Raw genomic sequence first — 12921 nt, 5'->3', positions numbered from 1 at the left:
AATACATACTACTGGACAAAATGAATACATCTGTAAGCAAGCTTATAGAAGTTGACTGCAGCAAGCTGTATTGATTGAGCATCTAAACATCAGTCAGAGGCAACAAAGGTGTCACACCCAAACCATGTGCCAGGACATCAGCCTGTGTTGCATTGCTGTAATCAGAATTATTATGTGCTTGGAAACCATTGTACATGCTATGTACACAATACTATTTCAATACTATTTTCTTTTTCTATGTCTTGCAATTGAACATGACTGTTTTAAACAACCTGCCCAGTGTTGCCAAAGCTAAACTGGTGTCTGGTATCAGATATTGATTTACAAGCTCTAAATACATTCAAAATGTCAACATTTATCAGCAAGTAGTTGGTATGATCTCCGGGCAATCGTTGATTTATATGTCTTGCTCTTATAAAATAGCTGCTGTGACTGACCTTTTCTCTAATAACCTGGGACTTTTTCATCCATTTGCTCTCCGTCTTTCCCTCTTCCTCTCTCTCTTTCTCTCTTTGCCTACCAGCCCAGGTTATCCTGTTGATTCTACCCTCAATCTTGTCGTGCTCTTCCCAGCAATGGTAATTGAGAATTTGATACTCTGTCATTATACACCGATAAAGCATGAATTCATGGGCCAGAGTTCACCACCAAGGGGCTGAGGGGGAAGTCCACAACAACTAATGAAACCCAGCAATTCTCATTAATCCTGGTGTGACCATGGCTACCTGTACCATCAACCCTGTCAAATGTCAAATCCTTCCTTTCCAAACAAAATCTGTTTTCATGATGGGAGGACCTTTGTTTAATCTGCCATCAGCTTCTAGATTTATTTAGGGTTTGATTAGCCTCAATGCCTGATATACTGTATTAGCAGTAATATGTCTCCCAAAGGATGCATTCCAGAAAGCAGGTTAAATGACTACACAGATTTTTGCAGTGTTGGGCAAGCAACTTTGAAAATGTAGTAAGCTAAGCTGCCAGCTACTCTACATTAAAATATAGCTTCACTACTTTGAAGCTATCCCCAGTAAAATGTAGTCGGAATGAGATGTTTGGAGCGGGGGAGTCTGGTGCAGCGCACAGGTCCTAGACCTGGTGAGACGAGGGAGGAGCCCGGCCGGGTGGCAACCCACAGAGCCCGGTCCCTCTACGTACCAGAGCCCTTCCCCCCCCCGGTCCCAGCAGAGTAGTTCCGGAGCAGCGGATTGAGTGGCCCTGACCGCGTGACCACCTTCAACCCTTCCTAGAGGGCTGACCGTGGGTAGCTACTGGGACGTAAGTTGGGGCTTGGCCAGCCCCGGCTGGGTCACCTGGGCGAGGGTGTATGATGTTGCGAGACCCGAAACATCCAATGACCCCAGGGTACATCACTGAGGATACGTCCCAGTTGCATCCATGCAATGTTTTTTCATTATATAGCACGCTCAGCTACAGGCTCCATGCCAAAATAAAAGTAGCTTGCTACTTTACATTGTGTGTGTGTGTGTGTGTGTGTGTGTGTGTGTGTGTGTGTGTGTGTGTGTGTGTGTGTGTGTGAGGGAAAACACTTTGAATTCAACCTATTTCTAGATTTATTAGTGTTGGGCAAGCTACTTTGACAATATGGTGAGCTAAGCTACCAGCTACTCTACATTAAAAATAAGCTTCACTACATTTAAGCTATCCCCAGAGAAATGTAGCACGCTAGCAACAAATAGCTTCACTATTTGTTGCTAGCTACTGCCCAACACTGGAATTTTCCCAACCCATAGTTTAGACTAGAGAAATCTGGGATTTTAGATTCCAAGAAGTTCGATTAGATGAACTCCAGGTCAGTTACCATGGTAAGTTACACTCTGAAGCTACCCCGCTCGGTAGCAGCCTCACTTGAACTAACCTCAAGTAATTGGTCGGAAAACCTGTCAGCCTGCAGCTTTTTACTTGGGAGACAGGTCATATTATTCACAGTCACATGATCCAGTGACTGACTGAATATGGTTGAGAATTAAATTTGCAATATCAAATAATGGTTTGCTTTTTACTTCACTAGGACAACGGAGAAATTGTGTGTGCGCCTCCCTCGACCACCGACCCCCCAGGCACTTCTGCTGAATCTCAGGTGGGTTATCAGAAAATGCTTATTTCTATAAACAGAATCTGTATCAGCTGTGCAGCACTACCAACTTCTTGCTGTACAGGAAAGTGCATTGCGTTGTTTCTCTGTTGCAGCCCCATTATGCAACTTTTTCTTTACGTTAATATAATGCCCTTTAAATCATTTTGATGGAACACACGCTGACTTCTAATAGATAGACTGGGATTTCTATCATTCCCACTCTGCACCCTGAATGCCTGTTCCCCACAGCATGTAAACTTTAGGGCTTTTCTACTGACACCTTTGGCCACAACAAGTCATGCCGTTCCGCGCTGATTTCGGTTTCCATTATATCTTTGTATGTGCCAAGTCGTCCTTGGCCACGATCGAGATGGACCCGCCTCTAAGAAAGCTGCACACCCGACTGCCCAACCGCAGTGTTCATGAGTGTTCTCTCATCTGTTTCGGTTTGTACTTTCGGATATCTGCTTTATTTCATTCCCTCATCTCTCAGAGCCGTGTCATGTTAATGCTGAGCTGATGAAAGCATTTCTTAACCCCTTTGTACTAAAAATATTATATTTGCACTACCAAACTAACGGAGGGCATTTATTAGAAAGGGCTTTAAAGGAAATGCAATGTTTATCCACCATTCCACCCGTGACTTATGATACTTTCGATTAGGCTTTGGTCGGTACTAAGGTATTACGGTATACCATGTATTTAAAAATACTGACAGTATGATTTTCAATACATCAAAACCATATTCTATTTTGTTCAGGCAAAATAGTTGCAACTGTCCTTGCCTGTGCTCAGCTTAGCCTAAATTATTTTCAATCATTTTTTATTTTTTTTCGCCATTTGTAGGCTACCTTACTAATAGGCAAGCATATATGTGTTACAAGCAACACTATATTGTGTGAGACCCAGGCTTGCCCATAACAGTGTCCATTCCATTAGACATTCGTTCAATTGTCAGTCTCCATTGAGGACATTTAAATACTTTTCTGAAAAATAGAAGTTGCAACTTTTTCACTCATGGACCTGAATTTATATACCGTATATAACAGAATAATTATTTGGAGGTAGAAAAGAAACACTTTGCACAATTGGCTGGTTACTCCAAGGTTACTTAAGTTACTTACTACAAGGCTGATACCTGAATGAGAAGAGTAGCATGTAGGTGAGGGTGCAGTTTCCCCAAATAGTGGGGCTTTAATGTTGATGTCCCACCACAAGCTGTGACTTTGGGTTGTGACTTGTGATTTAACTTGTGTTTTAACGTCTCATTTCCACTTGTGCAATTGTAAATCAATTTGATTCACACATGTTTTGCTTGTTTGGTGTAGGCTAGGTTGCTGTAGTGTTTGTGTTTTTATAGCACTTGATAGCATCCTGGACTGTGTATTCAACGTATTTTCCAATAAGGCCTGATGCTTTTATATAAAGCATATTTCATGATCTCTTTGACAGGTGATGGTGGGAAGTCTTGTGTTAAACAGACTGCGCTCTAGATTGGAGCAGGCCTGTCAGCGACAGCCCTTGGACGTGGACTATGTTGAGTTTATCTGCCGGAGTGAAATGACTCTAATAAACTCACTCTCTGCTCGCTTAGACTTCCCACAGGAGGTAAGTTCACTGCTCTTTCTTCCATGTGCCTTGATATCTCAGCAACCTCGCTGACATGGACACAAAGTGGCATTGTCAGACAATCGAATGCACATTCCCAAGCAAGAGTATGTTGAATTAAAAGGCAGAAGTCACTATACTTATTCTAACCATTTGAAAGCGGTGCTATTCCTTAACTGCCCTTGTATGTAAATGGAACTCGTTCTTCTTTATTCATTTCATGGATTATGTCTGGGGCATATTTTCACCTTTATCGAATAATAACAATTAAATGTATTTTGTATAGCTGCTTTTCAATGACTCAAAGACGCTGACAATCTCGAGTCCACAGTAAACAGAAAAAAACAAACATACAAATAACACAACTAATCGGGTGGAGGGGAGTTGAGGGGGCGTGACATGGGCGGAAGATGTGGTTAAGGGTAGGGTAGGTTGTACGCTTGGGAGAACAGGTAGGTCTTGAGTCGGGATTTGAAAGTGGAGAGTGAGGGTGAGTCTCTGACAGGCTTGTGAAGAGAGTTCCAAAGTCGTGGTGCTGCTCTCGAGAATGCTCGATCTCCAAAGCTGTGGAATTTGTATGGAGGAACAGTGAGCGAAACAGTGGATGAGGATCGGAGGGTTTGGGTGGGGCGATGGGAGAGGAGGAGGTTAGTCAGATAAGGGGGGCGCCAGGCTGTGGTGGGCTTTGAAGGTGATGCGTTGTTTGATGAGGAGCTATGGAGAGAGTGGAGAACTGTAGGTGTCTTTTTTTGGCCTTTATTACGTAGGAAAGTTGTAGACAGGAGAGAGGGGGGATGACAGGCGGCAGAGGGCCATAACTTCATCCACTCTACAACTGCAGAATATTGTTTCTTTTTTTGGTGTAACATTGTACTGACAGTAGTCAGTGTCAGAGGGTGTTATATTAACACATTGACTGCCAGCCATTTTTTTTTTGCTGTAGGTAGCTTTTGCCAAGCCGTTTTTTGAGGATTCTGGCTCATTTTACAAGAGCCGAGGATTCTTTTCTGCTTGGAGTTTGTCAACACAAAGTTCACAAAAGTACTAATAGAATGTGTGCTTTCTCTGTCTAAAAGAGTTAGTTTGTAGAGTTAGTAGTTATGTAGATATTAGCCGTTGAGTACAGCATGGTTTTAGCGTCTGAGAGTGAAAGCTGAGATAATCGCAGTTTTGTGAAATTCAATCAAACAGGCAGAACAGTCACTTTAACCATTTATTTTTGACATCAGTGAGAGATCAGACATCTAAACAATATAGTTCCGAACGCCCTCTCCTTCAACTCCTCCCTCCGTGGGCGTGTCTAGTGGCTTTCAGCCTGCGTTTGTCACAAGCGAGTGCTCTGCTGCTGCTGCTGCTGCTGCGAGTTTGAGCAGCCTCCCTCCCTGGCAGCGAGTTTGAGCAGCCTCCCTCCCTGGCAGCAAGTGTGGATAGGTCTCACTCGTCTCTTGGGTTTGAGAGCCCCGATGAAGCCCCGTGCGACTCTAGGCTTTATGCTGCCCACCCAGTCCATTTCTGGAACCCCCCACCGCAGCAGCGCGAAAGCGTCCCCGCCTACAGTATGAGAATGAGGCTCGTTCGTTTCTGACTGTAAAATCGCCAAGCCATTTCCTTGAGAATGGAGGAAGCAGCCGCCTTGGTTGACTTTCTCTCTGTCGGGAGAGGACCGTCGCCACCTAGCTGGTCGGTAAAATAGATTATACACATTCAATACTTCCAATATCTCCATAGGAGACGCGGGGAACATTGATCCACGTAGCACCGTCAAAAAAAAGAAAATCGATTTTTTTGACGTATTAATACGTCAATGGCAGTCAACCGTTGGATTATTTTTGACGTATTAATACGTCAATGGCAGTGAACGTGTTAATCACTATTATCATTTTAAACTTTGCAGCCCTAAGCCGAAATAGATAAAATAACAATCCTGTTGTTTGAAATATGAATACAATTGTTTTATGCTCTAAAATTATCTTACTCTGCTTTGACAATTGAGGCCTGTGAATGAATGAATGAATGACTATGTTGACTTTTAGTGACAAATATAAACTTTATTTAAGGTACTTGAAGGCCTTTCCCAGCTGGTCACCCTCATCGACAATGAAATCAATGGGAGAAGAACAGCACACCAAAGCTGGTTGTTTCCAAAGAATACCTCCGGGACCTGATCCAGACAGACCTGCCTGTCCACTGTCCAAACCTGCTTGGGAAACTTGTGCAGTTCTGGGTGGGCTGGAATGTGCTTCCCAGTGCCGACTCCGCAGGATGGCTTCGCATACCCAAAGTCTTCAACCTGCTTCAACCTGCTTAAACTCCCAGAACGTTACAAAGACTACGAAAGATTTGAAGAGGAAATCCTTGCCGCTATCGCGAGTGTTGATGTTGACCCGGGTTATGGACTGTCGTAAGGAGATGCATATATGTTCTTGTTTAATTGTTAATGAGTTTATTTCTGCAATAACTGCATTTATGGTTCCGTTTTAACGTTTGGTGAGGCATGCTTGATCAGAGATACTCAAGTCATTTTTTGCAAGTCTAAGTCAAGTCTCAAGTCTTTGAGCTCAAGTCCAAGTCAAGTCTCAAGTCTTTGAGGGGCAAGTCCAAGTCAAGTCTCTCAAAAAAAAAACATTCAAAAAATATTTTCTTTAAATCTGAATTTTTTGGACGTTTTAGTCCGAGTGAAATGTTATGTAGTCTCTCCTGTTGTCATTGTCCATTTCTGTTCTTATTTGTAGGATTTGAATCATGGGTGGTATTTTACACCAGTGGTATGGGGGTCCGGGGACCCCCTGGCACTTGCCTGGGGTTCCGCGAAAAGTTTTCAAGAAAATAAAAATGAAAGCTTTTTTTTGCAAAATCTTCATAGTTCAATGAAAATATTTTATCCTTTGAATCTAAAATGGTTCATGGATTACATTCTAATCTAACAAACCTATCAATTTAAAAGTAAAGCACGTTACCGTGGAAACAATAAAGCTTAGCCCAAAATCACAAATCAGAATGAGGGGGTCCCCGGTATATGTTCCATCTTGTAAGTGGTCTTTGGCTGAAAAACATTTTGACCACTAGATGGTAGTATGTACCTAGTCTTCTATGAGGTAATGCTGATCTCAGGTGTCAAGCTCACAGGTGAATGGGAATTTTAACATAGGTCTTAGCCTAAGTGTAGAGAATAATTGTCAAGCCACTCTGTTAAACAGCAAATCATGTGGATCACTTCACGATCATGTTAATTGCATCAAGGAAATCTATTTCTGTCTGCAACATCATTCTACAATAAATGAAAACCTCAAAGATACATCATTGTTTGGACATTCACTCACTAACTGGGTAGACTGGCTACACACTGGGTCAATAACATTCATTTTCACATTATGCAAGTGAGCACCAATATGAAAATCTTGGCCAATACCGATAACCAACATTAACATTGCCGTTATGGCTGATAACAGATATTTACCTATGTCGATATGATCTGTATAAAAGCAAGTTTTGATGATAATCATATTTTGTACATACTGAAACACATGTAAACACTGAATTTGAAAAACAAGAAGAATCCCTACAGACTGTAGGAAAAAAGCAATAGTCAAATAAATAGTGCAGTGTTCATAAGAGCGACATACCAGAGGTGACTGATATCTGACATCACTACAGTAGGGACTTAGCAACAGCTTGATAATGACATTTTTTTTTTCAAGATTTATTTTATTTTTCGTACAGTTGCTCATTCGTTGACAATATTACAGATCCATAAACATCTCTGCTTGAGCACACGCACATTGCGTAAAATAAAACAAGACAAAATAAACAAATAAATCCCAACCGCATCCCTCCCCCCACCCATCTCCCTTGTATGTTGATAATGACATTATGTGAGACATTCAGTCGACAGATATTTATACAGTAGGCTACATCAGATTCCTCAACAGTGCCTGGAAGGTGTTAACACATGCCGTGACAAACATCTCACTTGCAGAGCTCCATCTAGGTCTCCTGAGCAATATTCTCATGGCATTATATGCCACTTCAAGTCTGTGCATGCTTGACCTCCGACTCCTATAATCTGACCACAGGTGAGCAGTGTAGAGTGGTGTGCAGTATGCTCTAAACAGAGACACCTTCACTCCATCTGTACACATGTTAAACTTCATCTGACAATTGCTCTGAAATAAAATGACCTAGATATTTAACATTATCACAAACAGTAAGGTTATTATCAGACAATTTAAAAACAGGAAATGTCAAGCATTTGTCCTCTTTGGTCCTGCAAATTAAGACAACACTTACTGGCATTGTATTTGATATCATGTACCAAACCATATTCAGTACATATTGTGAGGAGCTGCTGGAGACCAGCACTACTTGGGCTCAGAACAACAAGATCATCTGTGTACATTAAATGGTTCACTAGGGTATTACCAATAAGGCACCCAGTGTTACAACCATTCAGTTGCTTGGACAAATCATCAACATACAGATTAAAAAGAACTGGGAAGGGATAAGATTCCACCTTGACGGACCCCATTACTAACCCCAAAAAGGGTTGATATGTTGCTCCATTTAACTTGCATAGTCTGATGGGCATACCAAAAGGCCAGAATCCTAACAATATAGCTGGGCAAACCTCTTTGACATAGCATGAGTTTTTTTTATGGTTGACGGTCAAAGGCTTTAGAAGCATCAATAAAACATAAAAGAAATTAGAGGTTTTGCCATCTGTATTTGTTTACAATTTCCTTTAAGGCATACAGAGGTCAGTGTGCCATTTGCTTTAAAACCAAACTGCTTGTCTGTGGAGTAGATTAACTCCTTAACTCTGTCCAGCAGAATTCTCTCCAGGACTTTTGACAGTATATATTATATTAAGTTGATATCTGAAGCAACTTGTTGTTAATGTTTTATTTGTTTATTTAATGTTGACTTTCAACTGAAAATATTATTTTACTCATCAGCAATGGTGCATTTTGTATAGTCTAGACTAGCCATCTTGTCTCAGTTGTTGAGATCAAATAATCATTATCCCCTAGGCATCCAGGAAGTTAGTGAAACTATACAGTAAGCATTCCTGCATAACCCAAGAGTCTGTTGGGTTGGCCTGCATTCATGGGAACCAGTCTGTGAGCGGCCACACTCCAGTCAACTTTCTGGAGCTGTCGCTTTCTTTTTCTGAAAGACATCTGGAAAACACTTATGGCTAAACAATAACAAATTGGCAAACACATATTTTTAAACATCCTTATCATCTCATGAGTGCAAATGATCACCAAAGATGAAACTACAACATTTAAAAGGCTTTACTTGGTAAACAATGTTTAACACATTGAATGCCAGCCATGTTTTCATTCCTGTAGGTAAGTTGTGCCAGGGGTGTTTTTGACGATTCTGGCTCATTTTAGAAACAGCCGAGGATTTTTTTCTGTTAAGAATTCATGAACACCAATCATCTAAAAATAACTAATAGAATGTGTGCTTTCTCTGTCTAAAAGAGTTAGTTTGCAGAGTTAGTAGTTATGTAGATATTAGCCGTTGAGTACAGCATGGTTTCAGCGTCTGGAAATTTATTCAGAGATAAATGGCTTTTTGTGAAACAGTCACTTTAACCATTCATTTTTGGCATCAGTAAGACCGTCAGACATTCTAAACAATAGTTTTGAACAGTAATTTCCTCCATAACAACAGGAAACACCCCTCTCATTCAAACTCCTCCCTCCGTGTGTCTTCTCCTCCTGGCTGTACAGCGGGCGTGTCAGAAGCGCTTTTGCTGCTGCCTGCCTGTGTGCCTGCCTGCCTGCTTGCCTGCGTGCAGACGCTCCTTGTGCGAGTCAAGATGGGCCGGGGAATGCGTGGGCGATGGGCAGATGTTGATTCTGGCCTTTCTGAGGTGTTTCAAAGTGTGTTTCACCTATGATCTATTTTGCAAATCGCTCTCCGCTCTCTGTGTGCTGCTGCCGGTGCGCGGCCGCTCTCAGGCAAGACAAGTCTTGAACGGATTACTGTAAAATCGCCACGGCATTTCCTTGAACGGCTTGGTCCCGCGGCAGTTTTTTCTTTGATTTCGGTCGTCTGGGGGAGCACTGTCAACACTTAGTGGGTCGGTAAAATAGATTATACACATTATCTTGCTCCAATAGTGATCTCGAAGATGTAAAAGTTGTTGATTGATGTACCACCGTCAAAAAAAAAAAAATGTTTATGTAAGACGAGTAAACTCGGCTCTGGCACTTAAGCGTTGGATTATGTAAGACGAATTATTTCGGCTATGGCACTTAAGGTGTTAATAGTTTTTATCCACAATTACAATCACAAGGACAAACAATGTCCCCCCCACCCCAAAAAACATTTTTCAATAGTAAATTGCTATGTATACAGATGTAGTGTTCATAGTGTAAATGTTTTGATTATATTTTAGGAATAAATGTATATATTACTTTACACTTCATAGAACTTGTCTTGATCCCGCAATACATTGCACTGCCGGGATTGCCCACCAAATTACTGTTCTCAATCTTCCCTTGTTTATTAAAGCAGCATGATCACAAATATCAAATGTTTGATGCACCCAATACATACTGTTGTACTATACTTTAAGATTCTACTATTCTACTACTATTCACTGTTTTTCAAGCATGCAGCGTGCTGCACTCGAGCAGCCAGGCATGAAGTGGGTAAGGTGTGAGCAAGGTGTGAGCGGGACAGGGCAGCACCGGGCAAAACAGAGCGAGGCGTGGACAAAACACAGTGTTTCTGGTGTGAGTTTCAATGACTAGAAGTTAGCCCAATAGAATGTAGTGCATATACTTGGTAATAGCTTTCACTCTCTCCTGTTATCTCCCCATCTACATATATTTGTGGTGTTCAGCTGCGTCGAGGAGCTGCACACCAGCTGTGATCTTCATCCACATAGGCTGATGCGGTGAGCACTCCACTGGCTGATATCCCGATCAGCCCCGGGACTGAGACTGGTGGAGATGTTACGGGAGGAGAGATGAGGGAGAGATGCCTGAAGGATCTATAAGGGCAGAAATTAAATATAAACAGTTTGTTTTGAACCCACAGCATATTACTAAACAGAAAGCTTAGTGATGGGAGTCACTACCTATTGAATATTGGCCATGCATGCTGTGGAAATGATCCACAATGCCCCAAACATATCTCACAAGGGCAAAAAAAAGCCCTTAAAAGTGTATTTTTCCTACCCTGCTCCACAACATAACATTATGTAATACAACATTGTTATACAACATTATAACATTTAAATTCCCAAAATATTCAAGACCTGTAAATTATTAGATTCATTTTTAATGCGTTTCCAGACTTTCCACACCTGTGTAGGTACCCTGTGAACACAGGCCAAGATCAAGTAATGTAGCTGAAGAATAATTTGCGGGTAGATCATCATGATTAGATATAATTTTAGTATTCATTAATGCTGTCAAGTAAAAAAAAAAAGTTTGTTTCATATCAATATTAATTTCAGCTGAATTATTATTTTCCAAGGACAGGAAAAATGTGTAACAAAACAAGAGCTTCAACATAATATTGCCTGTGTACTTGTATTGCCTTATTACCGACTCTGGTAGAGTGGCTTGTTGTTTCTGTCCTGCTGTCCTCTGTGTCTTCTGCTGTCAGATGTGACTCCTGGCCAGTGCCAGACAGGGTTGTATCTGGTTGAGGATGGCTGTAACACATGAGAAAATGATTTAACAGTTTGCTCTTACTACCTTCTTCCATGCAAAACAAGACTAGAACCTATCCCTGATGCATTTATTCAGGACCAGGCATGTCCAAAGTCCGGCCCTGGGGCCAATTGTGGCCCGTGGACAGATTTTTTTATTGGTTAATCAAGCAAGTTCAATTTGCATTTGTTTCCTTCACCTAACAATGACAGCACTATCATACAGTTTGTAGAAACACCAGGTAGGAACAGCACATGCAGAACTACTGTTTTCAGATGGCAAACAAAGTACAATTGTATGTGATTTTTATTTATATTTTTTAATAACACCCATATGAGGTGAGAAGCACCTGCACGGCCGCCTCACCCCCAATTCAAAAAAGTTTGGACAATCCTGCACTAGATGGACAATGTCGGCGTGGCAGAGAGAGAGACAGTTAGACCAGACTCAAATGGGGGTCCGTGGCACTTTGCCAGGGGGTCCACGAAAAGTGTTCAGGAAAATAAAAATAAAAACTTTTTGTGTGTGTGCAAAAGCTTCATAGTTCAACTAAAACATTGTAGGCCTATGCTTTAAATTTAAAATGTTTATTGTCTTATATACTTGTGCCTGCTTCAATAAAATTGTCTCTCCCTGTCCCTGATCACTCACCTGTGTACTCCCTCGGCTGGGTGTAATTTTCAACCAGGAACTCCTAGGTCAGCTGATTCCTACTGAATTGACCAAAACAGTTCAATAATTGCAACCCTGTCAAAATCTTATTGCTATGCTAGTTATTGTTATTAGTTATAGTATGAGTATTAGTTGACCAATTCTATGGGTCAGTCATAATTTTGTAGAAAGAATGCTACTGTCTGAAACTCATTCAAAAGAATCCATCCTTACATAATGAAAAATTAAATTGTTGATATTAACACTTCAAGAGACAAAGTAGTAATAATTTTGTTTGATATTTTTTCTAACTAATGGATTGCGTGAGCATTGAACACGTCACGGTGGCGCAGTGGAAGGCTCGGATGATGCCCTCCTCCACGTACGGCTTCAACTGCTTCAGGAACTCCGCGGCTGCCGTGACCTGGAGACAGAGGAATAGAAGGAAAGGTCTGAGGATGGAGATATCGCATTAACTGTGATAGACTAGATATCAGAAGGAACAGCCTCCATGCAATCCTACACCACCGGCTTGTTTTATAGCTCTTTGGAATCTCAATGTTGTATTGGCAACATACTGCCTTCTTATAACACTTAAGCCATTACATTCCCATTAGTGGACAGACTGCTGCCATGGCAACAGAAACAACACCATTAAAATACAGCCATGGGCCATGGGGCTAAAATGGTTTTCCCCCACCATCTAGTCTCGTATCTATACTAGACTGTATCTATACTATCGACCCTACCCCATATTTATCTACATGATATTCATCCAAAAGAAAGGTTGTGATTTACAGGGAGGAAAAATAACAATATGAGGAAATGTAAGCTATGTATGAGGGAATACAAAGAAACACAAAACATTAAAAAGAAGAATAAAATAGAAAT

General features: G+C 41.3%; 2 long non-coding RNA genes across 2 annotated transcripts; one reads left to right on the top strand and one right to left on the bottom strand.

Annotated features, from left to right (window-relative positions):
* Positions 1-400: 400 nt before the first annotated feature.
* Positions 401-6933, top strand: LOC310772339. Its single transcript, XR_014552487.1, has 4 exons — positions 401-578; positions 2030-2098; positions 3548-3703; positions 5761-6933. It is a non-coding gene; the product is annotated as an uncharacterized lncRNA (long non-coding RNA).
* A 3064-nt stretch (positions 6934-9997) lies between these two features.
* On the bottom strand, positions 9998-12420 carry LOC310796424. Its single transcript, XR_014553673.1, has 3 exons — positions 12031-12420; positions 11272-11381; positions 9998-10712 (listed from the first exon to the last, which is right to left on the bottom strand). It is a non-coding gene; the product is annotated as an uncharacterized lncRNA (long non-coding RNA).
* Between the last annotated feature and the right edge of the window lie 501 nt (positions 12421-12921).

Source organism: Poromitra crassiceps (genome assembly GCF_964638095.1).
Source record: "Poromitra crassiceps genome assembly, chromosome: 2".
In the NCBI taxonomy this organism is placed as follows: Eukaryota; Metazoa; Chordata; class Actinopteri; order Beryciformes; family Melamphaidae; genus Poromitra; species Poromitra crassiceps.
This window is presented reverse-complemented; position numbering and strand designations above follow the sequence as displayed.